This window comes from Notamacropus eugenii, chromosome 7 (assembly GCF_028372415.1).
Source record: "Notamacropus eugenii isolate mMacEug1 chromosome 7, mMacEug1.pri_v2, whole genome shotgun sequence".
NCBI classification, from domain to species: Eukaryota; Metazoa; Chordata; class Mammalia; order Diprotodontia; family Macropodidae; genus Notamacropus; species Notamacropus eugenii.
In genome coordinates, this window is record NC_092878.1 from 47,205,450 (window position 1) to 47,233,050 (window position 27,601).

At 41.0% G+C, this 27,601-nt stretch overlaps 1 protein-coding gene across 6 annotated transcripts in view; it reads left to right on the forward strand.

Annotated features, from left to right (window-relative positions):
* Positions 1–10,093: 10,093 nt before the first annotated feature.
* The window catches only part of G2E3 (G2/M-phase specific E3 ubiquitin protein ligase), a 70,008-nt gene continuing 52,500 nt past the window's right edge, over positions 10,094–27,601 (forward strand). For 3 of the 6 annotated variants that reach the window (XM_072625174.1, XM_072625178.1, XM_072625180.1), the window contains exon 1: positions 11,617–11,720. The gene's annotated coding sequence lies outside the window, so the exon portion shown is untranslated. Of the gene's footprint in view, positions 10,186–11,616; positions 11,721–12,167; positions 12,297–15,582; positions 15,657–27,601 lie in introns of those variants that run through there. The other 3 variants (XM_072625175.1, XM_072625176.1, XM_072625179.1) reach the window with 3 other exon arrangements.

A 27,601-nucleotide genomic window follows, 5' to 3' on the forward strand; every position in this document is an offset into this window, starting at 1 on the left:
AATAATTTGAATACATATTTTTCCCTTCTCTCCGCTCCCTCCCCTACCATATGTATATTATAATAGAAAATTTAGAAGGGGAAAAAATCCCACAACTCTTTATTAAAAATGACTGGCTCAACATGAAGTACAAACTTAAAGAGAAAGCCTGGTTACCACCTGGGTGGGGCTTCCAAGAAAATTCCACAAGCAGGGGGGTGGAGCCAAGATGGCGGAGTAGAAAGACGCACGTACTCATAGCTCCAAACCCACAACCCATAGAACATCTGTAAAAAGGTACTCACGGCGAATTCTGGAGCAGCAGAGGCCACAGAACAGTGGAGCGAAGGAGATTTCTGTTCCAGAGGGACCTGCAAACCTCTCGCAAAAGGTCCTTCACGCCACGGACTGGGCGCCACAGACTGGGAGCCGAGCACAGCCCTGCCACGGCCACGGCACCGAGAGGAGCTGATCCGAGCCGGCTTCAGGGACGGGATCTCCAGGGGCCATGCAGGTCCCTCCACCCACAGGTGACAGGGGTCTGTGAGAGCGTCTCTTTGGCTGGTCGAGAGGGGAGTGGGGTGCCCCCATAACTCAGGCAACAGCGGAGGTGGGAGCAGACCAGGGCTCCCAAGCAGGCAGGAGCTCTGCTCCATTGTTGAAGCTCTCTGCATAAACCCCCTGAGGGAACTGAGCCCGTGAGGCAGCCCTGCCCTGACCTGAGCACCTGAACTTAATCTCACACTGAATAGCAGGCCCGCCCCCAGGGAAGCCCTGAGGCTGGGAAGCAGCATTTGAATCTCAGACCCCAAGTGCTGGCTGGGAGGATCAGGAGGCAAGGTGGGTGTGAGGAGAATATTCAGAGGTCAAGTCACTGGCTGGGAAAATGCCCAGAAAAGGGAAAAGAAATAAGACTATAGAAGGTTACTTTCTTGGTGAACAGGCATTTCCTCCCTTCCTTTCTGATGAGGAAGAACAATGCTTACCATCAGGCAAAGACACAGAAGTCAAGGCTTCTGTATCCCAGCCCACTCAATGGGCTCAGGCCATGGAAGAGCTCAAAAAGAATTTTGAAAATCAAGTTAGAAAGGTGGAGGAAAAGCTGGGAAGAGAAATGAGAGACATGCAGTCAAAGCATGAACAGCAGGTCAGCACCCTGCTAAAGGAGACCCAAAAAAATGCTGAAGAAAATAACACCTTGAAAAAATAGGCTAACTCAATTGGCAAAAGAGGTTCAAAAAGCCAATGAGGAGAAGAATGCTTTCAAAAGCAGAATTAGCCTAATGGAAAAGGAGATTCAAAAGCTCACTGAAGAAAATAGTTCTTTCAAAATTAGAATGGAACAGGTGGAGGCTAATGACTTTATGAGAAACCAAGAAATCACAAAACAAAACCAAAAGAATGAAAAAAAGGAAGATCATGTGAAATATCTCATTGGAAAAACAACTGACCTGGAAAATAGATCCAGGAGAGACAATTTAAAAATGATGGGACTACCTGAAAGCCATGATCAAAAAAAGAGCCTAGACATCATCTTTCATGAAATTATCAAGGAAAACTGCCTTGAGATTCTAGAACCAGAGGGCAAAATAAATATTCAAGGAATCCACAGAATACTGCCTGAAAGAGATCCAAAAAGAGAAACTCCTAGGAACATTGTGGCCAAATTCCAGAGTTCCCAGGTCAAGGAGAAAATATTGCAAGCAGCTAGAAAGAAACAATTCAAGTATTGTGGAAATACAATCAGGATAACACAAGATCTAGCAGCTTCTACATTAAGGGATCGAAGGGCATGGAATAGGATATTCCAGAAGTCAAAGGAACTAGGACTAAAACCAAGAATCACCTACCCAGCAAAAGTGAGTATAATACTTCAGGGGAAAAATTGGTCCTTCAATGAAATAGAGGACTTTCAAGCATTCTTGATGAAAAGACCAGAGCTGAAAAGAAAATGTGACTTTCAAACACAAGAATGAAGAGAAGCATGAAAAGGTAAACAGCAAAGAGAAGTCATAAGGGACTTAGTAAAGTTGAATTGTTTACATTCCTACACGGAAAGACAATATTTGTAACTCTTGAGACTATTCAGTATCTGGGTACTGGGTGGGATTACACACACACACATGCACATGCACACGCACACACACATAGAGACAGAGTGCACAGAGTGAATTGAAGAGGATGGGATCATATCTTTAAAAAATGAAATCAAGCAGTGAGAGAGAAATATATTGGGAGGAGAAAGGGAGAAATGGAATGGGGCAAATTATCTCTCATAAAAGAGGCAAGCAAAAGACTTATTAGTGGAGGGATAAAGAGGGGAGGTAAGAGAAAAACATGAAGTTTACTCTCATCACATTCCACTAAAGGAAGGAATAAAATGCACGCTCATTTTGGTATGAAAACCTATCTTACAATACAGGAAAGTGGGGTATAAGGGGATAAGCAGGGTGGGGGGTATGATGGAAGGGAGGGCATGGGGAGGAGGGAGCAATTTGAGGTCAACATTCATGGGGAGGGACAGGATCAAAAGAGAATAGAAGTAATAGGGGACAGGATAGGATGGAGGGAAATATAGTTAGTCTTATACAACACGACTATTATGGAAGTCATTTGCAAAACTACACAGATTTGGCCTATACTGAATTGCCTGCCTTCCAAAGGGAAGGGGTGGGGAGGGAGGGAGGTAAAGAAGTTGGAACTCAAAGTGTTAGGAACAACTGTCGAGTAATGTTCTTGCCACTAGGAAATAAGAAATACAGGTAAAAGGGTATAGAAAGTTATCTGGCCCTACAGGACAAAAGAGAAGATGGAGACAAGGGCAGAGAGGGATGATAGAAGAGAGGGCAGATTGATGATAGGGGCAATTAGAATGCTTGGTGTTTAGGGGGGGAGGGGATAAAAGGGGAGAAAATTTGGAACCAAAATTTTGTTAAAATGAATGTTAAATAAATAAATTTTAAAAAAAAAGAAAGAAAATTCCATAAGCAGTCAGTCCATTAAAAAGCAGCACTTAGAAACTGTTCATCAGAATAAACCACTAGGAGGGTAATCCCAGATGTTATCTCAGATCCTGAGGAGAATGACTGGACAAATCTAGTAAGATCAAATTGAATAAGAATAAAAGTTCCAACTTCTCTGTACCTCAGAGTACACTATAAGATCATAAACTTAGAGCTAGAAGGAAATGTAGAAGCTGTCCTAGGCTGGGCTTCACTCAGGCTGGTCTCTTGGTAATTTAGGTTCAAGAATAGAATGAAGTCAAGTCAAATCAATAACCATTTATTTGCTGTTGTTGTTGTTCAGTCATATCCAACTCTGTGTGAACCCATTTGGAGTTTTCTTGGCAAAGATACTGGAGTGGTTTGCCATTTCCTTCTCCAGCTCATTTTTACAGATGAGGAAACTGAGGCAGAGTTAAGTGACTTGCCCATGGTCCCACAGCTAGGAAGCATCCAAGGTCACTGCTGCCAGCATCTGTTACATGTTTACTAAGTACCAAACATTTTGCTAAGCTCTAAGGATCCAAAGAAAACCCCAAAACAAAAACAGACAAGAACCTGTTCTCTCAAGGAGCTCACAGTCTAAAGGATGAGACAATGTGTTAACAGTCATGTACAAACAACATATATGTGGGATAAATTGGAGAACTTGGAAAGGCTTCTTCCAGAAGGTGGTACTAGAACTGACTCTTAGAGAGGCAGGACAAGGAGACGAGGATGGAGAGAATCTAGGGATGGGAGACAGACAATTAAAATGCCAATAGTCAAGCAATAGAGTGCAATACGTGGGGAAAAAAATGAAATACTTATGGGTCATTTACCATTTTAAAAATGAAAGATTTATTTAGCTATAGCAAGAGGATATTCAACAAGGAGAGGCCTTGAGGACTCCTTGAGTTGATTCAGCTGAAGGAAGCTATCACTATAATCTAGCAGCCAAACACATGAGAGCCCCTCCAGCTCCATGATAAGTCTGGATGGTTAGACTTCTGAGCCAATAGAGGGTTTTTTTTTGGTATATATAATTTATTTATTTGCAGTTTTCAACATTCACTTCCACAGGATTTTGAATTCCAAATTTTCTCCCCATCTCTCCCTTCCCCCCATCCCATGATAGCATCCACCCTAACCTCCCCTTTCCCTAATCTTCTTTCTTTACTATCACCCCTCTTCTCCCATTCCCCTCCCCTCCATTTTCCTGTAGGGCAAGATAGATTTCTATACCCTATGATGTACGACTTATTTCCAGTTGCATGCAAAAACAATTTTTAACATTCATTTTTAATGCTTTCAGTTCCACATTCTCTCCCTTCCTCTCTCTCCACCCACCCTCACTGAGAAAACAAGCAATTCTATATAGGTCTTACATGTGGGGTCGTGCAAAACAGTCATGTTGCAAAAGACAAACCACATCTCCCTCTATTTTGTCCTGCCGTCCATTTATTGCATTTTCTCCCTTGACCTGTCTCCCCACAATAGTGTTTGCTTCTGATTACCCCTTCCCCCAATCTGCTGTCCCTTCTATTATCCTTCCTCTCCTATCCCCTTCCCCCCTGCCTTTCTGTAGGGTAAGATAGATTTCCATACCCAATTGAGTGTGTGTTATTCCCTCCTTAAACCAAATCCGATAAGAGTAAGGCTCACTTATTCTCTCTCATGTCCGCCCATTGTAAAAGCTCTTTCTTGCCTCTTTTATGTGAGATACTTTACTATATTCTACCTCTCCCTTTCTCCTTCTCCCACTACATTCCTCTCAATACTTAATTTTATTTTTTTAGGTATATTCCCTTCATATATGGCTCACCATGTGCCCTCTATCTATAAATCTATATCTATACATATATGCATACATACTTACATGCATATACATACATACACATATAATATACACATCTGTATATATGTGTGTATACATATGTGTGTATAAATATACATACATATATGCATATATGCATATACGCATATACACACACACACACACACACATATACATTGCCCCAAGTTTCAGGAGTTTTTATGAAGCTATTTTCAGAGATCACTAGGGACCTGTCAATTTTCATTTCCTCCACAGTGGTATGATCAAAAGAGAAGTGTTTACTCCCCTCCTGGCCTGTGCTCAGGTCTGTGAGCAACCACAAGCACTCTTTTCTTCTTTGGAACGGCAAGTAGGATTCCCTCTCCACAACTGCCACCAGCTCTGCCATGCCACCACTCCTCCTCAGCCCAGGACTGCAACTCAGATCAGCAACTCAATTCCCCCACTGTCTATAAACTGAGAGCTCCAGAAGCAGCCATGCTGGAGCTGGGGCTGGGGCCAGACTACATTCCTCTCTCACCCAGATGAGAGAGCTTTCCCTCTGATCTTTGAAGCTGTCTTTAGCATTTGTGAGTTGAGAAGTCTGAAAACCACTGCAGCTGCCAGTGAATCAGCACCCTGAGGCTTGCTCCAGTCCCATCTTTGCCGGTGTGGCCCATGCTGGGCTGTGCTCAGCTCTGAGTTTAGTGTGATAGACTCTTCCTGTTGGCTTTCCAGACTGTGTTGGTGTAGAAATCTGTTTCACCCTGTCATTTGGTGGCTTCTGCTGCTCTAGAATTTGTTTAGAGTCCTTTTTTAACATGTATATTGAGAGGTTTGGAGGGAGAGCTCAAGCAGATCCCTATTTGTACTCCACCATCTTGGCTCTGCCCCCACTAGTAGAGTTTTGAGGAATGCTTCAATGCCTCTTGAAAGAAAAAAAAAACAACTAGCCTAGCACAGGGTGAGAGAGGAAGAAAAGGGCTAGGATATTACTCCTACCAAAGAAGTTGTTAAGTTCAACTTACAATTTTACAAATGAGGAAACTGAGGCACAAAGAAGGTATATGACTTGTCCAGGCTCACATAGCGAGTAAATGTCTGAGGAAGGATTTGAACTTGTATTCCTGACTCTTAGTCCACAGCCCCATCCACTATGTCATGCTACTTCTAGGATAGTGATTTGTCATTAGTTGATAGTGTTTACAAAGCTGAAAAAATCATACATCCTTCATTACCACCTCCTCTTAGAGGCTGATCCTACTCTTGTTTGCTAGTTCTCCCTTATCCCATAAATTACTTTGCATTTACTTACCTGTTTACAAAGATTAGAGAGTAGATCTGGAAGGGACCTTAGAAATCTAGTCCAGCCTCTTTATTTTATAGATGAGAAAACTGAGACTCAGAGAAGCTGACTTGCCTGGGGTCATACAACTAAGTAGGAGAGACAAGCTTACAATCCATTTCTGACTAATCTCAACTTTCTATCCAATACACTAAGCTTCTGTCTCCCCAAGCACAATCATTCAAGGTAGGGCCAGTTTTTTGTTTTGCCTTTGTATACTACTCTGTACCTGTTTTAGGGTTTTACTATACATAGTAGGTGTTTAAGTTGGGTTTGGTGAATAAATGAATAAAATCTTTCAGGTATCAATTTTTTAAAAATCGATTATACAGATTGGGAATTATAGGATTGGGAAACATGGCTAGATAACAGTTCCTTTTAAAAAAAAGATTTTTAAAGTTTTAGTGGATTGAGAAGTCAATATAACTCAACATTTTGATATGCCAGACAAAAAAGAGTTCATTAACGGGATCAAGATTTATAAAATGAGGGAGGTTATATAGCTTTGCTACACTGTGTCCTGGTTAGAACTCATTAGATCACTGTATTCAGTTCTGGACTCTGAATTTTTGGAAGGAAATTGACAAGTTAAAAATTGTCCATAGGAGGGTGATCCGAATGGGGAGAGGATGTGAGATTATGCATATGAAGAGTAGGGATGGTTATCATCAAAGCTTTTATTGAAAGGCCTTAATGTAAAAGACTGTTATGAATGTAACCTAGCCTAGAGACTAGGTATTTGCACAACATTCTCCTCATTGGTGGAAAGAGTGAATATGTACCTTGGGTTCTGGGCCTGCCTGAGGGGTGGTCTTAGTGGGAGCTAGAGAAAAGAGTTGCTTTTCTCAATTCTGTTGTTGAAAGAGGACACACTCAGTTCAGGCTCTTTGAGGGCGATATCCCTGAAGTAAGAGCACCAAGCTTTCCTTTATAGAAGGAAAGGATTTGGATTTTCCACTCACTTAACTTTCCATCCAAAGCTGTTTGGTTTCAACTCCTTCAAACAAGATGCCCCTGTGCCAGATACTCCTGGTTCTCTTCCACTTTTCCAGCCTCCTTTTGTATGTATGCTCCTTGAAGGCAGGGACTGTCTTCTTTTCCTTATTACACACCCAGAACTTTGCACAATGCCTGGCTTATTTTTGTTGTTTAGCCATTTCAGTCCTGTCCAACTCTTGGTGACTCCATTTGAGTTTTTCTTGGCAAAGCTACTAGAATGGCTCTCCAGCTCATTTTACAGATGAGCAAACTGAGGCAAACAGGGTGAAGTGACTTGTCCAAGGTAACACAGCTAATAAGTGTCTGAAGCTGGATTTGAATTTGGGTCTTCCTGACTCCAGGCCCAGTGTCCTATCCACTGTATCACCTAGCTGCCCATAGCTGGCACAAAATAGGCATTTAATAAATGTCTATTGAAATGAATTTTAAAAACAAGACAATGTGTGGCCCTCAAAGACCCTTCTGTATGGATTAGTGGGCCCTGTTTCTATGTGAGTTTGATAATACTGCTTTAGGCTAGCAATAAGTAAGGGGTTGGATAAATATAATTCTAGCCTGATACCCTCTGTCTGAGGAGAGTAGAGCAGCAAGCCTCACTGTCCCCATCTCTTGCTCCCAGTCTAGCAGGAAGCAATCTCCCTTGGACATAGGTGGGCAGAAGAGATTACAGTACTTATTCATGCCTCTCTGTTAGCCACATTTAGACAAATCTTGTTGGACACATAATCTATTCAATAAACTCTAGTGGTTCCCTATGACTTCTAGGAATATAAAATCCTCAGTTGTTCAAAGTCCTTCATAACCTGCCCCCCTCTTACCTTTCCAGTCTTTTTTATACCCTACACACCCCCACTTATTCTGACACTGGTCTCTTCATGGTTTCTTGAGCAAAACATTTATCACTTGATTCAATCTCCCATACCTGGGATTCTCTCCCTTCTCATCTGTGCCTACTGGCTTCCCTGGCTTCTTCCTTCAAGTCCCAGATAAAATTCCACCTTCTACAAGTCATGCCTGAACCCCTTAATGCTAGCACTTTCCTTTTGTTAATTATCTCCATTTTATCTTGTATATATCTTGCTTGCACACAGTTTGCATGTTTTCTCTTCTATTAGACTATGAGTGCCTTTTAGAATAGAGACTTCTTAAATTTTTCTTTTATTCCTAGTATTTAGTACCATTCCTAGCTCATAGTAGATGCTTTTAGTAAGTAGTGGCATTGCTAGGCTTGTAGTAGCAAGCTATGCTTATTGATTGTTGACAGACTGGGCAAAACACACATGCACACAGTAGAAGGGCATCAATGGGCCATTTAGAAAATACAGAGAAGGAAGTTGAGGTGGGGATGGAGATATGCAGGATAATATTGATACTACTGTATTAAACATTATATGCTCTTAAAAATAAGTTGCATGCAATAGATTCATGTAATATTCATGTAATAGACATATACAATGCCTTTCTTTGCCATCCATTCATGGAAATGTACATGTTTGTTGATGTCTGTCAAATATCTATTGTAAAAAGGAAAATTAAAAAGAAGTAGTGTTTGAGTAACAGCTATATTTTTTGTGTTTTTTAGTCATGGACAATTTAAAATTTCTGAATTCTAGTGTTCAGTCTAGGTGATAAAAAACCATATATGTGGGAGAAAAATCAGAGTGATATATTCTCAGAACGATTTTATCTAAAGGATAATTGAAAAAAATGGAAAAGATTTCAAGGAAACACAAAGACCATTTTTGGAGATCTTCAAGTTTTGGGAAGGGTGACATATTTAAGAAGGATTTTTTTTATTCTAGCTAGGTCCAGAAATTAGAACTAGGACCAATGAATGAGAAGTAAAGACAAATTTTGTACTAAGTGAAATCAGCTGGATTGTGTAATTTTCTTTATTGATTCTCAACAACTCCGTAACCAGAAGGAATACTGGTATAAATCAAAGTGGAGAGACAGAGAACTATCCGGGAAGTCAGGACAATCTGGACTCAACTCTTACTTCAGAGGAATACTGGTTGTATGAACCTGGACAAGACATTTAATTTCTCAGTGTCCTCAGGCAACTTCATAATGCTATAGATTGCAGAAAAGTTGCTGGTCTGCATTGCTAGAATTTACTCATTACATCCATGAATTTACACCCTTACATCCATGATATTACAGGTCAAGAGGAAAAAATAGGTTTATTGGGTTAGGCGAATGTAAAGTCAGAAGGAAAAGAAAGGGATACTAGAATGTGTGGCTAGCAGAACTTTTGCTTTTGCCTCTAAATCCCAGTATCTACCACAAATGCTTCTTGAAATGGAAGCTTTAAAGGGGAAAATTAATATCAAAAGTGAAACAAGTGAAGTGAGGAGAACGTGTGTTAAAGATTGCTCTATAGCTTTGCCTTAGTGTTGACTAACTGTTTTGATGAGCCCCAGATTTGTTATTTTTTTTTTAATACCATCTAGTTAGGTCCGGGACCCTGTAAGGAAGTGTTTCAAAGACTTTGTGTTACCTGGATTTGTATAATCTTTTGATGTTACCCTCTTGTTCTAAGATGGGAACAGGAGCCAGCTTCATAGATTTAGGAGAAAGAATAGTGTCATGGGAAAAGTATTCACATTAGGAGTTAGAAAAATCTGGGCTTGGGTCTCGAAGTTCTCACGAAGGAGGAAGGTATTTCTAAGGTACTTCTTAGTCTAAAATCTAGTTCTGAAACTATGAAAAGAAAGGAGGAAATCTCCACTTAAAAATCCATTAGGTAGAGAGGGCAGTCTTGGAGAAATAGGAAACCATCACTACAAGGTATTGTGTGTTTTAAGACGGAAAGGGAGGAGAGATTCAGAGATCCACGCTAGCTGCTCTGTGACGGGGAAAGATTAGAATCCTGGAATTGGAACTGTCAGTTTGTTCTTACTTACAGTGTTCTTACTTCTTTTGGACAGAGGTGTTGCCTTTTCAGAGTACTGGGGAGTCAAGAGATAGATGAAGGCAACAAAAGGAATAAAATCAGGGTGGAGCAAGTGGTCCCATGTGTGTGCCTGTGTGTGTATAACTTGGAGGAAAATGTCACCTGACAGGTACAACATTTATACTCTGTCTAGGGCAAAGACTGGAGAAAGTGCAAACAGTATTCGGATTTGGAGTTAGAAAAATCTGGGTTTGAATCGCACAATTTTCACCAACTAAAAGCGCGACTGTATCCTAAGGAGCTTCCTAATCTAAAACCTTGTTCTAAAACAAAATGACAGCTCCTTACAAGGATCCAGCTTTTTTCAATAACGGAATAGTGCTGATCTGTCTCTCCACCCTTCTGGTCTTAAGATACACAAGGGTAGGGAGTCTGGAGAACTTTCTGCAAAACATATGTGAGTGTGTAAAAATTATATATATATAATGTGTGTGCGCGCGCGCACCTTTGTGTATATATGTGTATATTCCTCTCTCTCTCCACACACACACACACACACACACACACACACACACACACACACATATATCTCCACCCTTCCCCCTCTTAAGAGACATAACAGCGGGGGGTCCGATGTATTTCATATACACACAATGCGCACATGTACACAACAGCAGGGGGTCCGATGGATTTCATATACACGTACACAATAGCAGGGGGTTCGATGGATTTCTAATATATATAATATACACGCACAATACGCACATGTACACAACAGCAGGGGGTCCGATGGATTTCATATACACGTACACAATAGCAGGGGGTTCGATGGATTTCTAATATATATAATATACACGCACAATACGCACATGTACACAACAGCAGGGGGTCCGATGGATTTCATATACACGTACACAATAGCAGGGGGTTCGATGGATTTCTAATATATATAATATACACGCACAATACGCACATGTACACAACAGCAGGGGGTCCGATGGATTTCATATACACGTACACAATAGCAGGGGGTTCGATGGATTTCTAATATATATAATATACACGCACAATACGCACATGTACACAACAGGAGGGGGTCCGATGGATTTCATATACACACAACACGCACAAGTGTGTGAATATCTCTCTCTCCACCTTTCCCCTCTCAAGACACACAAGAGCAGGGACTATTTACACAAGTTCACCAAAGCCCTGCTCTTATGCGTCTTAAGAGGGGAGGGTGCAGAGAGACGTGGACACAGATACACCTAGGTTTTAGAAGTGCTTCGTTGCCATCGGTCACCCTGGGGATCCTTGCATCACATTTCGTGCCTTTAACAGCATTATTGGGGGGGGGGGGGGGCGGGTTCCAGGACACAAGGATGGGGAAGGGCTCCAGGAGTCGCCAGCCCAGCCGGGGAAGCCTCCTCCCCCTCCCCTGCGCCCCTCCCCCTCCCTCCCCCTCCTCCTCCCCCTCCCTCTCCGCCCGGTCCCCGAGCCCAGGCTGGGTGGTGGGGGCCGCGGTCCCCTTCCGGGATGCGAGCGGAAGTTGGCTGAATTTGAATCTCCGGGGCCGTTGGTCGGGGTTCAGACCGGGGGTTCTGGCCGCTGCGGGAGGAGGAGGAGGAGGAGGAGGAAGGGGATCGGACAAAATAAAAGAGCAGTCGCCGCCGGCCCCGTGGAAGTCTCCCGGCCGCTCCCTCGGTGAGTCTCGGGAAGCGGGGTCGGGCCTTTTTTGTGCCGGGGCTCGGAGGGGCCAGGCCGGGGCGAACCCTCCTTGGCTTCCCGGGGATCCTGACGCCGGTCAGCTGCAGCCGTGCCCGGGGGCGGGGAGTGGGTGTGAGTGGGTGTGCTGGAGGTGGGGGTGCCGAAAGGGCCTCGCAGGGATCCACCCGGGCCCGCGTGGACGTGGGAGACGGACGTGGTGCCTGCGGGGCTGCCAGCCTGCGGGCCTCGGGGGCACCGAGGTGCCCCTTTGTCTGGACGCTGCCGCCCCCGGCCTCGGCGCAGTCTGAGGCTTCGCCCCTCTTCTGCTCCTGAGTCTCGGGGGGGTTCCCGGAGCTCGCTCGGAATCCCTGGCAAGGAAACGGACTTTCCGTTCCCTAAATAGCGCTCTTCCTGGTGGCTCCGAATCCTGCTTTGTTTAAAAAGAAAGCGGAAGAATCGGGAAAGTTGGGAATTCTGCTCGGGCACCGACCTCCCTGCGCAGCCCATCCTGCTTCCTCCCGTGCCTGTCTCTGGGTGAAAAATCCTGGTACAAAAAATGCGGATGACTGGCAGGTGTGGCAGGTCTGGGCACAGGGTGGCGGGGAAGTGTGTATTCTGTAAAATCTTTGGGGGATTTAGACTGAAATCTGAGTACCCCTTGGTAAAACAGGATCCTCCTCCCCCCGTTTTTATACTTGAACATTTTTCCTTGCCGCAAAAAATCCGACACCTTTGCTCATTTAAATCCCTGGCCTGTGCCTTTGGGCTGAAACGAGATCTGCCCCGGGTCCCCGAGCTCTTTGTTGCTTGATTACCGTGGGGCAAAACATACACAACCACAGCCCTGCTTTCACCTTCCGTCCTTTTACCGAAGTCAGACACACACACAGACACACACACAGACACATACATACACACACACACATTCTCTCTCTCTCTCTCTCTCTCTCACTTGTCCAGAATTAAATTCTTTCTATCATGTTTGACTATCCTGACTTTTCAGAACTCTAGCTTACTTGTTAGCTTTTTATTAGCTCAACCATAAATTACACTTTAAAGATTGTCCATCTTACTGCAATGAAAACTGACAAGTGAATGTTAAGGAGCTCTATCAGGGCAGTACTTTTTGGTTCAATGTAGTATCCAGCACGTTGTGCACATTATAGCATTAGTTACTGCAAACTTAACCAGTAATGTTAATTATCTAGGAAAAAAGGTAGCTTCCCTCGCATTTTACTGGGTGCTCAGGGCTCATGCCAACCTCGGCATTAGCCATAAGGACATACTAAAATGGGAGTTTTGTGTTTGTTAGGTTTTAGTCCTTTTCTGAAGATTGGTTGTAAGCAAAATTTTTGTTGATTTGGATTGTACCTGTGATTTTGTTGGTTATAAGAAAAGCCCAAGGAGCAAACTCCATGAATGAATGCTGTTCAGTACCTGCCTGGGACACTAAGAAGTTAATGGTTTTCTGGGCACATTACCCATAAGGGTCAGAGGCTGGACTTGAACATGGGTTGTCCAGGTTCTAGCCACTAAAACATAATACCTCTCATCAGAAAGCTTAACAGTACCCATTTCACTGAGGACTGGATAGAACCCACCCCTTCAGTATTTCACAACTGATGGTAATCTGTTTGAGTGTCACCCTAATTTGAATGAATGAGTTAGAAGTAGAAAGTTGCATATTCCCTTTACATTTTGATAATTATAGGTATGATCTTAACACTGGTTGTTACCCTCCTCCCTTTGGCTGGAATGTATACATCACTCCTCACTTCTGCCCCCAAAAGCCCTAATTTACTTCAAAGTTAAACTTAATTTACATCGAAGCCCTTCCTGATTACTTTCAATCCCCCACCAAATTACTTTATTTTTATTTTGCATATGTTTTGTACTTACTAATGTATGCATGTTGTCTTCCCGAATAGAATGAAAGCTCCTTGAGGCTCAGGCTTTTGAATCTGTCCCCTCAATTTATTGAGCCTGGCACGATGCAAGAACTTAATGAAAGCTTATTGGTTGATTGAAAACATATGGGAATTTGGAGCTGGAAAGGCTCTTAGCAATCATCTGTTCCAGTCCTGTTCTGTAGAATCACTGAGACTCAGAGAGATGAATTTATTTTGCCAGGGTTACAAAGTTAGCAAATGGGAGAACCAGGATTTCAATTTGGGTCTTTTGAATTCCAGTCTGATGTTTTTTCCTCTGTACTACTCTACTTCCTATGTGCTTAAGAATATGTACAGACAGTATTATATATAGAAAAGATACTCATTCCTTTAGTAAATACTTATTACGTTCTCTGTCCAGATATGCTAGGCTAGACTTTTTTTTTTTTTACTTCAGTGTACAAAATTAAGATAAGATATTGTTCTGGATCTCATAGGGCATATTGTTTAATAGAAATACAATACCAACAGAAAACTGATACACAGTATCACTTGAGGAGTGCATTAAAGAGTTGCGAAACAAATTGCTATACTAGGTGTAAAAGGGAAGTAGGGAATGTTCAGAGTAGTGAAGGTACTGTAGATGGAGGATTTGGCATCTAGTTTGGGATTTTTCAAGTTGGGTAGGAATTCGGTAGATGAAGGTGAATTCTTGGCATAGGAAATCCTGTGAATAAAGTCAAGAGTGTAAGGAGAATGCATAGCATGTTTCGAGGCCAGAGATTGGGGTTATAACATTAGAGCTGGGAGCAGTCTCAGAGATGGTCACCTAATCCAATCCTCATATGTGACACACTGGGAAGAAGAGATTAGCCCAGGAAAACTGGGACTTGCTTCTTTTACTTTAGAACCAGTGCCCTTTCTACGATACTAGCCTGTCTTTTAGTTCAATTTGTCTAGAGCACAGAGTGCTTAGAGGGGAATGAGATAAGACTAGCAGATCATAGAGTTGTAGCGAATTGTGAAGGATAATCAATGCCAGGCAGAGTCTCTAGCTTATTGCAAGCCATTGGAGTTTTTTGTTTTGTTTTTGGCAAAAGAGCAACATAACCTGATTGATCTATACAAAGGGGCAGCTAGGTGGCCAGTGGATAGACTGCCAGGTCTAGAGTCAAGAAGACCTCAGTTCAAATGTGGCCTAAGACATTTACTAGATGTGTGACCCTGGGCACATCACCCTATTTGCCTCAATTTCCTCATCTGTAAAATGAGCTGGAGAAGTATACATACCACTGTGTACATACTACTCCAGTATTTTTGTCAAGAAAACCCCAAAGGTGATCACAAAGAGTCAGGACTGAAACAAATGAACAACAACAAATCTGTAGGAAAGCTGGTTCTGGCAGTACCATGGTCTAGTGTGATGAGGGGGCCAGAGAAGAGGCAGAAAGTCGTTTATTTTGGTAGTCTTGGTGGGCAGTAATGACTTTTCTTTGGATGGTGTGATTTGAAAGAGATGTGAAATGGAACTGATAAGATTTGGTTATTGAATGGATATGGGAAATGAATGAGAAGGATAGATAAAAAGTTACTGAAGGTTACAAAAATGAGACAGAAGCTGAAGGTTGGTGCCACAAACAGTGTCAAAAGGAAGCAAAAAGAAAATGTTTGGGTTTTGATTTGTTTAGTTTGTGCCAGTGAGACAGTCATGTCGTAGACAACTGGTGGAATGGTTCTGGGTTTCAGAAGAACTATTAAGTAGAAGAAATAAATTTAATCATCTGCATACAAGTAGTAGTCGAAGCTGTGAGTGAACAAGGTTGCCTAAGGAAGGAGAGAAGATTAACTGGAAACTTGAGGAATATTCCTATTAAAGGGTTGGCAAGAGTATGAGCAAATGAAGAAAATTCATTGAGCTTTTCTGTTGTTTTCTGTACATGACATTCCACATTTTTCTTGCCTTTGCACAGGTTGTCCCCCCAGGTGCTCCTTCTGAATCTTGACTTCTTAGAAGTCCTACTGTCCCTCAAGGCCCAGCTCAGGTGTAAGTTCCTATATGAGGTATTTGCTGAACCTCACTCTTGTCCTTAGTGTCCCCTCATGAAATTCCTTTGTATATACTATGTTACTTATTTGTATACATGTTGTATTTCCTTCAGTAGAATCTTAAACCCGAAGGCAGATATTATGTTGTCTTTGTATCTTCTTTGTATTCATTAGGTGATTAAGAAATGTTGAATTGCTGTCATCTCTGAATAACAGGAAGGAAAAAACTCCTAGTTAACAAGAAATGGTCAATAGGGTCATATAGCACATCATAGGATCATATAGGTCAGAGCTAGAAGGGACCTTAGAAGTCATTTCATTTACTCCCTTCATTTTCTAGATGAGGAAACTGAGATCCAGAGAGGTTAAGTAACAGAAGAAATCATGAAGTGATTAAAGACAGAAAAAAACCAAACCATGGTGTTTGGTAATTAGGTCATTTTAGAGTAGTTGCAATAGGGTATGACCAGAAGCTAGTTACAGAAGGTTGAGGAAGAAGTGGATGATAGAACACAATTTTTTTTTTAAATCTTTTACTTTTTCTCAATTATATGTAAAAACAATTTTTATATTTAAATTTTTAGTTCCAAATTCTCTCCCCCCATAATCCTTCCTCCCTGAGAAGGAAAGTAATTTGATATAAATTATACATATGCAGTGAGGCAAAGCACATTTCCATATTAACCATTGTACAAAAGAAAACAAGGCCAAAGAATCCTCAAGAAAAATAAAGTTTAAAAAAGTATGCTTCAGTCTGCATTCAGACTCCATCAGTTCTTTCTCTGGGGGTGGATAGCATTTTCCATCCTAAATGCTTCTGAATTGTCCTGGATCATTGTTTTGCTGAGAATAGCTAAATCATTCACATTCACAGTTGATCATTGTACAACATTGCTGTTACTGTGTACAGTGTTCTCCTGGTTCTTCTTACTTTACTTTGCATCTGTTCATCTAAGTCCTTCCAGGATTTTTGAAACCATCCTGCTTGTCATTTCTTGTAGCACAATAGTTTTCCATCACAGTCATATACCACACCTTGTTCAGCCATTCCCCATTGGATGGTCATTCCCTCAATTTCTAATTGTTTGCCACCATAAAAAAAAAGCTGACATAAATATTTTTATACATGTAGGTCCTTTTCCCTTTTTAACCTCGTAGTGTTATTTCTGAGTCAAAGGGTATGCATAGTAGAAGGGAATTCTTGATAATCAGTAAGTATATATTATGTTGTTCTAGGCATCAAGTTGAGAGACACAAATGCAAAGAATGAATAAAACAATCCCTACTTGAAAGGAACTTGAATTTCCTTAATTCCCTTTTAGTTATTCAGGTTCACAGCTTTCATCACCCTTAATTCATCTTTTTTATTCACCCCAAGTAAGGTTCAACCCATCTCTTCTACCCTGATTTGCCAGTTATAGAGTGGCAGACGATCTTTAGGGATAGTCCTACCTCCAAGAGAATGCTGAGATACCAAAGAAAGAGAGGAAATCCACACCAGCATGGAAGTAAATCGATTTTATGTGGGGGGAGCTTATTCATAAAGGCCAATCCTGGGTAGCAGGAGGATGGTGGTAGATTTCCACACTGCCCTCAGGCCACAGCAGGTATTAATTATATAGAAACAAAACAAAGAAGGCACAATGCCAGGAATGGCCCATGGTTACATGAAAGTTTTCCCATGTGATAGAGCATCTTTTGCTGCTTGTTTAAAATCTATATTAACTGTGGAGTCAGAGGTCTCATTCTCACACTCTGGCTCCCACTGTACACCCCACATATCCATTTAGTTGTCAGTTTCTTTCTCTACAATATCTCATGCATATAACCCTTTTTCTGCTCAGCCCTCAGGCTAAGTCAACCCTCTATTGCTGTTTGGCTAGATTATTGTCATAGCCTTATGATTAGTCCCTCTATCCTCAAGTCTTTCCTCATTCCGGTCCATCCTTCATATGCCTGCCAAGTAATTTTTCTAATGTGTAAATCTGGTCATGTCACTCCCCAGTGTTTTCTTTTTTGCCTCCAGGATCAAATATAAAGTCTTTTGGTATTTAACATTTAAAAGGATGGGAATTTAAGAATACCTTGAAGGAACAATCTGAGTTAATTGACACCATGCATTTTTTGAAATTTTATTTATATGGCAAAGAAAATAAAGGTAGTAGGATGAAATTTTTTATTTCAGAGTAATATTTTTGTGTCATTTGACACCTGATCCTTCAAAGTTCTTCATCATTTGGCCCCTTCTTACCTTTCTAGTCATCTTTGTAATCCTTCATAAACTACTTGATGTTCCTCAGGTCTTCCATTCTATCTGCCATCTCTCTGCCTTCTTATCCAGGTCTGGAATGTTCTCTTTCCCAGCCTTCACATCTTCGAGTCCTTTCCTTTAAGACTGAGTTCAGGTGCTGGGGCAGCTAGGTGGTGCGGTGGATAGACCACCAGTGCAGGAGTCAGGAGAACCTGAGTTCAAATCTCACCTCGGACACTTGACATTTGCTAGCTGTGTGACCTTGGGCAAGTCACTTAACCCGAATTGCTTCATCCTGGGTCATCTCCAGTCATCCTGATGAATATCTGCTCACTGGATTCAGATGACTTTGGAGGAGAAGTGAGGCTGGTGACCTGCACAACCCTCCTCACTCAAAACAAAGTCAAGTGCAAGTCATGTCATTATTTCTCTGATGGCATAGTCTTCTTTGGCAACAAAGGACGAACACACACACACACACACACACACACACACACACACACACACAGAGTTCAGGTGCCACCTCTACTGCCATCTCTTCCAAGGTTTCATCTACTTTGTTTTATCTTGTATTTTCTGGTTCATACATGTTATCTTCCCTGTTAGCTTGTAAGTTTCCTGAAAACAGGGCTTGTTTTTCCTTTTCTTTGTATCCCCAGCTCTTAGCACAATATGCCTGGCACATATTAAGTGCTTAATGAATATCTCTTCTACCTCTTGGTTGATTCTGTTTGACTTGACAAGTTTTCACACACACACAGATTATTTTAAAAAGAAATATAAGACAGTTAAATAGAAGGATGTTGAGGAGAAGGCATTGGCAGTTGGGAGGATCAGGAAATTCTTCATGTAGAAGGTGGTGCTTGAACTACATTTTGAAGGAAGACCAGGATCTGTGAGGCAGAGGGGAGGAGGAAGTGAAGGAGTGTGTTCCAGGCATTAGGAAAGCCAATACAAAAGCACAATGGAAGAAAATAGTGTAATATGTGAGGAAGAGAGAAGGCTAGTTGAGCTGTATTGAGCTAGAGGATAGGAAATAATGTGTAATTAACCTTGACAGATAAGTTGGGACCATATTGTAAAAGGCCTTAAAACGCAGAGAGGGGTCTTTCAGGTCCCATGAGCAAACAAGATGGTGAACTAGACATTTTGTACAGTCACAACAACCTTTCAGACCTCTCCAAACCAGAAATTATGTGTCAAAGATAAAGCAACTTCAGTTGTCTCCAAGGTTTAGGACAACCAGAATCAAAAAGAAGATTAAAAAAAACCCCAGGAACTAATGTTCACCGGCCTTGAGCACACTCAGCACCCTTCCTGCCTCCCTCTTTCTAGTGCCATAGAGATCCTGGCTCTAGGCTACAGAAGAAAATGTACTAAAGTCTTAATTGCCAGCTTGTTCGCAGTCCTGGAGCAAAAGCGTGGCCAAGGCTGCAACCTGGTTAACAGGGCATAGAACTGAGAGGAACAGAAGGAATGAAATAGGCCATCAGGACAGGAGAGAGAGAGAAAGAGGAAGGGGGTGTGTGTGTCTGTCTGTGTGTGTCTATGTGTGTGTGTGTCTGTGTGTTGGGGGAGAGATGCAGTACTCTACAAAGCCTGAGAGGGAAGAGTAGCCAGCTGGGACCAGTTCTTACAATGCAACAGTCACTTGGGACACAGACCTATGCTGCTGAACTGTGAATTGTCCTATGTGGAAGGAGGCTGAGAGGCTTTGAAATCCAGGCCCCAGGGAAACCACAGTCTGGGGGGAAGGAGTCAGGAAGTGAGTGATAAGGAATATAAAGGGGAAAACAACCTCAGATACTGACAACAGAGACCAGTAAGAGATTTCTTTCTAAATGTACAGAAGGAAAAGAGTGAAGGTGGCAGTCTAGTTGAAGTAACAATAAAGAGGCAAACTGGATATCATGGACAGGACCTGACACTACCCTGCCTTCAGCTGAATTAGTGATTTTTTGGCGGAACTACATTACAATATTCAAGGGTACATAAAGAGGGAAAGGCAAACAGAGGAAGGAATGAGTGATACACCAGGGTCAAATCAAGGGCTAACAATGAAGGGAAGGTGATCTCTGTGGTCTCAGAAAAAAGTAAGGAAAAGGTGGGAAAAATGAAAAGTGATGGAGAGGAAGGAGACTTTGGAGATTGTAGGGGATTGCACTGATGAATGGTCCTTTGGATGAAAAGAGATGGTCGTGGAGATGAGGACCTTACACTGGATGAGACCTAAGGAATTTGGTGCTTGAAAAGTCTGTTTGTCCTAGGAAGGGAAGATTTGGAACCTGCAAGCAACTAACACCTGGAAAAGTGAGAGAACATTGGCACAGGGAAGAGAATTCCAGGTAGATGTGTGAAAAAAGGTCAAAAAGAGAGGATATAGATCATTGGTGGGCTGCATAATCAGAGACATAGTTGGAAAGGATCCCCATGCCCCCATGGACCAATGTCTTCTCTGACACCTGCAATAAATAATTGGCATTGTTTTGGAAGTGAGGCACAATGGAAAAGGGGAATCTATGGAGCAAGCACTATAAGGGAGTGGCAGAAAGCATCTAGAGGGGAGAGCCTGCATAGATACCTTCTTGGAAGCTTTGATTACATGAAGAAAATAGAGAGAGGACAACCAATTACTGGAGTCATGAATCAGAGAATGAGGCTTTAATGTAAATAGGAAGAGAAGATGAATAAAGGAAAGAGTGAGAGAAATCTGTTTTTGAAAGGGTTGCAAAGAAATGAAATTTAAACCTAGGGAGCAGGATTAGCTGAAGGAGAGGTATGGGAGGGGAATCTACTTGACTAACAGAATAATAAAGGAGGCAGAAGAAATGTATAACCTATGAAAGCAGGAGAGAAAAAGGAACTAATAAATGAGACCATAAAGGGAAAGGGGTATTAAATTTAAATAGGGAATCAGGGATGAGAAGAAAGACAGTGGGAACAGAGTCACTTAAAGCAAAGTTAATTGAAGGAACAATGCTATGTGTTTGCACAAGTGGGAACTGGAAGCTGAAAAACTTTGGCACAGAGAACATTAATGCATCTAAGATGGTAACAGAATCATTTGAATGGGAGAAAAATCTTTGTGTCAGATTTCTCTGATAAGGGTTTTGGTACCCGGGATATATAAACAATTAATAAATATATGTAAGACAAATAATCATTCCCCAAGAGATCAAAGGATACGAATAAACAGTTCTCAGAAGAACTGCAAAATATTTACAACCACGTGAAAAAATTATCTGGAATCACTAGTTACATGAGAAATGCAAATCAAAACAACCCTGACGTTTTACCGCACACCCTACAAATTGACAAAAAGTTGGATTGTGGAAAGATAGGCACATGAATACATTGTTGGTGGAACAGTGAAATGGTACAGCTGTTTTGGAAAGCAATTTGAAGTTAGGCAAATAAAGTGACAAAAGTGTCATACCCTTTGAACCAAACACTCTGTTATTGGGCTTAACCGCAAAGAAGTGATTGATAAGAAAAAAGTCCCCATATATTCCAAAATATTTATAGCAACACTTTTTGTGACAGCTAAAAATTGGAAACAAAGAAGATGCCCATCAATTGGGGAATGACTAAGCAAATTACATGAATGTAATGAAATATTAGTGTGCTGTATGTAAGAAGTAACGTGTGATGGATACATAAAAGGAAGGAAAAACTATACAAATTTATTCAGTTTGAAGTAAGCACAATCAAGAAAATATACAGAGTAACTACAATATAAATAGAATCATATGTCAGTAAAAGCAAAAGTAAATATAACAAAATTAAAAACATCAAATGGGGCTCAAACGAAAACATATGAGAAGACACCTCCAACCCACCCCGTCATGGAAGTGAGAGGTCCATATGTTCCACATTGCACATGTTTTCAGACTTTTTCAGTATATCAATCCATTATGATAACTTTTTTCCCCTGTGTGACACTGGATGATTCTCAGGGATGGAGAGGGATATGTGGGATACTATGGTAATGTAAACAGAAAATACTAATAAAAACTTCTTAATATTTAAAAAAAGGTAAAGGAAGAACTAACATTTGATCTTAGAGGCAAAAATGAGTGAGGACAATTTATTGAGGTAGGGGAATGACCTGGGCAGTCTACGTTTGATAGCTGTGAGATGGACTCCAGGGAAGAAACTGTCAGGTAAAAAGTGGTGAGGTGGCTCTTTGAGTAGAGAAAAAGCGGTCAGATGAAAGAATCTACAGTGTATTGGGACAGTATAGTTCTGTGAGTTCCTCCAGCTCCATTCAAAAGTACTATTAATTTGAGCTAAGGAGGCAGTGGGAGTAATCCAAGGGTTGTTATTTAACAAGGGATTTGACAGTAGATGATAACGTAGAGGTGAATTGGTCAACAATAAGGCTAAAATTGGGAAGGAAGCAAAATGAAGTCAGAGCAGAGGTAAAGGCTTGAGAAAGTACTGAAGAATAGAGGAATTAGAGGTCTTGATATGGGTATGATTTAGGAGGTGAGAATTAGGGAGAGATCAAGTGATAGAAGGTCAGAGGAATACGAGAATTTTTTATTAAGAAAATAGAACTCCTGTGGGTAGTGCTGATATGTGGGGACTGCCTAAAGCAGTAGCTGAAGTAGAATGAAAGAATCAGCAAAGGATTTAAAAAGATGGAAGACTTGGGATGATATATGAGGGAGTCTGGTAGAACTTCAACAGGGTTATTGAAGTCCCCTGGTATAATGATGCAAGTTGGGAAATAGAGGAAGATGATGATTTTGCAGTCAGTGCATACAAAGCATCGTGTTTTGATTTGGTTGAACAATTTTATTAGAATGAGATTCAAAACAGGAGAGTGATGGCAAAGGGATAGTCTGGAAGTGAGAATGGGGAGCAGAGAGTATTCCAACTCCTTTGCAGGACCAATGTGTGCCCATGTATGGGGATAGAGGAAGGGAAATGAGTAAAGATAGAGGCCATGCTGGAGAGGATTGCCAGGAATCTAGTGTATATTGTGGGGAGATGCAAGGCTCAATGAAAGCAAGAAGATGGAAGAGGAGGGAGTATGGGAGAAAGACCATTACAAAATAATCTTCCTATTTATGGGTCTGTTCATTTCCTTCTCCAGTTAAAAGCTTTGCTGGCTCCTGATTTCATATATGATAAAATAGGCTTTGTTTGACATTTAAGGTCCTTCTTTCTAAGCATAGCATTTAGAGTCAGGAGAGACTTGTATTTGAACCCTGTCTCTGACACTTGTTTGAGGACAAATGACTTAATCTCTAAAGATTTTACTTTTTTTTAAAGGATCAAATGAAATAATATGTTAAAGTGCTTCCTAAACCTGAAAATTGTATGTAAGCTTCATCTATTATTACTCTACTTTATGACCTCTACTTTCTAGCCAATCTGAACTACTAATTTGATTTTGTACTCTTGCATTTGTGCATTTATGCAAACTTTCCCTCATACCTGAAATGTTATTCCGGTCTACTTGCTGAATTTCCTTCAAGGTCTGAGAGCATAGGTAGCTTCTATTCCATGAAGTGTCTCTGGAATCCACTCAGCTAAATGTCATCTATCCCTTCTCAAAGCTCTCTTTTCTCTCTGTTTAATCTTTGCTACATATTTACCACACTTTAACTTTTAAAAGTTACTTGTATACACGTCTCATCCTGTATCATGACAAACTGCTTGAGGGTAGAGACGCTTTCATTTATTATTGCTTTTATTTCCAGTTATTGAAGCTTAGTAATGAGGTCAGAAGCCAGATTGTTCAAGGGATTGGGAAGTGAGTTAGAGAAATGGAGCCAAGGAGGTCACACAGTTTTTGCATTTTTTTTTAAGAATTCTGCTGTGAACTATATATTTTTTAAATTTAATTAATTTTTTTTTCAGTTTTCAACAATCACTTCCCTAAGTTTTAAACTGTTTCCCCCTTCTCTCTCCTCCCTCCCCGAGATAGCATGCAATTTAATGTGGGTTCTGTACATACATTCTTGTTAAACACATTTTCACATTAGTCATGTTGCATAGAAGAATGGGAGAAATCATGAGAAAAAACAAAACGTAACACAAGAGAAAAGAGTCTGCTTCATTCTGTGTTCTGATTCCCTAGTTCTTTCTCTGGATGTGGATGGCATTTTGCCAGACTCAAAGAGTCCTTTGAGAATATTTTAGGTCCTTGCATTGCTGTGAAGGTCTAAGTCTATCAGAAACAGTCCTCGCACACTGTGGCTTCTTACTACTGTGTATAATGTTCTCCTGGTTCTGCTCATTTCACTCAGCATCAGTTCATATAAGTCTTTCCAGGTTTTTCTGACATCTGTCTGTTCCTCATTTCTTATAGTACAATAATATTCCGTTACATTCACGTACCACAACTTGTTCAGTCATTCCCCAATTGATTTCCTCAATTTCCAGTTCTTGGTCACCACAAAAAGAGCTACTATAAATATTTTTGTACATGTGTATCCTTTTCCCATTTTTATGATCTTTTTGGGATACAGTCCTAGAAGTGATACTGCTGGATCAAAGGGTATGCACATTTTTGTAGCCCTTTGGGCATAGTTCCAAATTGCTCTCCAGAATGGCTGGATCAGCTCACAGCTCCACCAACAATGAATTAGTGTTCCAACTCTCCCACAACTTCTTCAACATTTATCATCTTCCTGTTTTGTCATGTTAGCTAATCTAATAGGTGTAATGTGGTACCTCAGAGTTGTTTTGATTTGCATCTCTCTAATCAGTAATGATTTAGAGCATTTTTTCATATGATAAAGATAGCTTTAATTTCTTCCTCTGAAAACTGCCTGTTCAAATTTGAATTCAGACCTGGTCAAAAACTTGTGGTTCCTAGCCAATTTTAAGTATTAAATTCCTCCCTAATAAGCTCACTCCAGGTTCTGGGACAAACACGAACTTACAAGTTGTTTGTCTATGGCTTAGAAAAATGCCAGTGTTGGGACTAATGTCCCTGGGCCCCAGCTACCAGCATAGTCCTTTTGACCTGGGAGCAAGCTCCCAATATCCCCAGGGGCTCTCCTTCCTGCCATTACACGAATTCCCTGGATTCTGTCCAAGTTCTTTCCTTAGCTTAGGGCCAAGAAGGAAATTCCTGGACAGGGATATGACCCACAAAGAGTTTACCACACCCAAACTTCACTCCATCAGTAAAAGACCAACCCAGAGTTCAAGTTCCTGGGATGACCTGATCTTTACCCAGTATGCTGGTTCACCTTGTCTGCTGGCAAATTTTGCTCCCCAATTCCTCTGCTGCCTGTGGTCCAATGTTGCATACTTGAACTGGAATAGATTTAACTTACAGGGACTGTAAAAAAAAATTTTTTTTACAGGAGTGCCCTCCCTGTGTTTCCTCACTCTCTCAAATCAGCGAGTTGAGCTCCATGTCAGGCGCCAGATTGTTAGAGACAAACTTGACATACAAAAAGGTATCAAGGAAAATTTATTAAAATGGAGTTCAGAGGAGGGAAGGCCTTTTACGTTCATTCCTTTGAATAAATGGGTAGTTGTTTCCAGTGTGGCTATTGGAAGACTGCAACACGTTCAGAATAATGGAAGCTTCTTACAATATTCCAAACTTTGGATCTCCTGGGTCACTGTCCCCTGGCCTTGTGACTTTATGTTCTCTCTGATAGGCTTTCCCTCAAACAGCTCATCAGGCCTGCGCACAAGTTTTTGACCTTTACCTGATCATCTTAGGTCACAACCTGATTGCCCAAAACTGTGGAAAGAGAACTTCCTTGTTTCCCACATTCCATTTAATAATATATTTCTTCCACTTTTTTTTTTTTAAATAAGTAAAATATTTGTCTTCGACTTGGTTTTTTTTAAATTTCCTCTTCTATGCCTTTTTCTAAAAAGAATTTTTCCCCTTATTCACTTCATTAATTTTCTTCCTTTTCTATTCTAGTCTTTTATTCTTTGATTCATGTTCCTTATACTTATTTCTTTAGTCTCTGTATTCAACATGGAATTAAAGCTTCTAAGGTACCTATTTTGAGTTTTCTCCTAAATAGCATCCATGTTATTGTTTTATAGATTTTACATTCTTCCCCTTTATTTTCTGTTGTGCCTCACTTTAAAAAGTGTCAATTCATACTAGTGCTAGAAAGATTATGTTTCACAGATAGTACACAGGAGGCACTGGAGTTTTTGACTTGCCATGTTCTTCTGGGAGACCTGTGATCCTTAAGTTGTCTTCTGTATGCTGTCTTTAAGATCAATATGTTTGTTTGTATGGAGATCATACATTATTATTTGACTTTTAACATCATTGCTTTTTTGCTTCTCATAGATTGTATTTTGTTTTTGCGTATTTGTATTCCTCATAATTTGTTCTAAGTCTTTTCATTTCTCTTCAAGTGTTCTGTTATACTCCCTCTTTCCACCCCTACTATCTCAGTTGAGAGCCTCACTTCATACTTCCCAGAAAAAAATAGAGGCTATTTGAAAAGAGCTTCCTCTTTTTCCCCTCCATATCTCATGTCACTAAATACCTTCCTCATCTCCTCCTTTTCATCTCTCATGAAGAGGTGTCTGGCCTTTCTTGCAAAGTTATCCAGAAGCAACCCTGATCCCATCCTTTCCTCTCTTCTCTAGAAAATTTCCCCTTCTCTTATCTATATTTTCCGCAATCTTTAATCACTCCCGATCTACTGGCTCATTTCTTGCTGCCTATAAACAGGTTCATGCCTCCTTAAAATTCCCAATTTGACCTCTAGTACGTGCTGCACGCTACAAGCTGCAGTTCTCTATTGGCCGCTTTGAGGAAGCTGCTGCAGCTGAAGCCTCTGTTTTCTCTCTTCTGTGTAGTGTGGCTTTTGTTCTGTCCATTGGATGGAAACTCATCTCCTCAAAGTCACCACTGACCTTTAAAATCCAGTGGTGCTGTTTCAACTTGACACTGCTTCCTTAGTTCTCCTGTCTGACTGCTCCTTCGCAATCTCCTTTGCTGTATTTCAATCCCCCAAGGCTCTGTCCTGTGCCCTTTTCTCCATTGATGATTCTACCAGCTTCCATAGGTTCAATTATTTTACCTATGTAGATGATTCTTAGGTCTTTATATCCATTCCCTAACCTCTTCTGAAGTCTAGTTTTGTATCACCAAAAGCTTTTTGAACATCTCAAACTAGACCTTCCATAAGCATCTCAAACTCATATCTCAAACAGAACTTGTCCTTTTCTTCCCTAAATCGTTCCCTCTTATAAACTTCCCTGTTCCTCCCAGTTACTAGGCTCTCAGTCTCATCTTTATTTCCTTGCTTGTAGTCACTTGACATATCCTATCTGTTACCAGGAACATCTTTCTTTTCATTCACCACAGCCACTGTGCTGGTACAGGCCCTTATCACCTCACAGCTGAGTTATTGAAATAACCTTATGGTTTGTCTCCCTGCCTTAAGTCTTTCTCTCTCTGCTAGAATTCATCTTCACTCAAGTGCCAAAGTGATTTTCCTAAAGTCCTTGTCTGACCATGTTAATTCTTTATTCAGTAACTCCTGTAGCTCCCTATTCCCTCCAGGATTAAATACAAAGCATTTGGCTTTTAAAGCCTTTTCTACTTTCCCAGTTGCCTTGTACTTTATTCTGTGTACTTGACAATCCAGTAACGCCTACTTTCTTGCTGTTACTTAAAATGACCCATCATCTCATGATTCTGTGCCTTTTCATTGTCCCCCTTGCCTGGAAATGTTCTT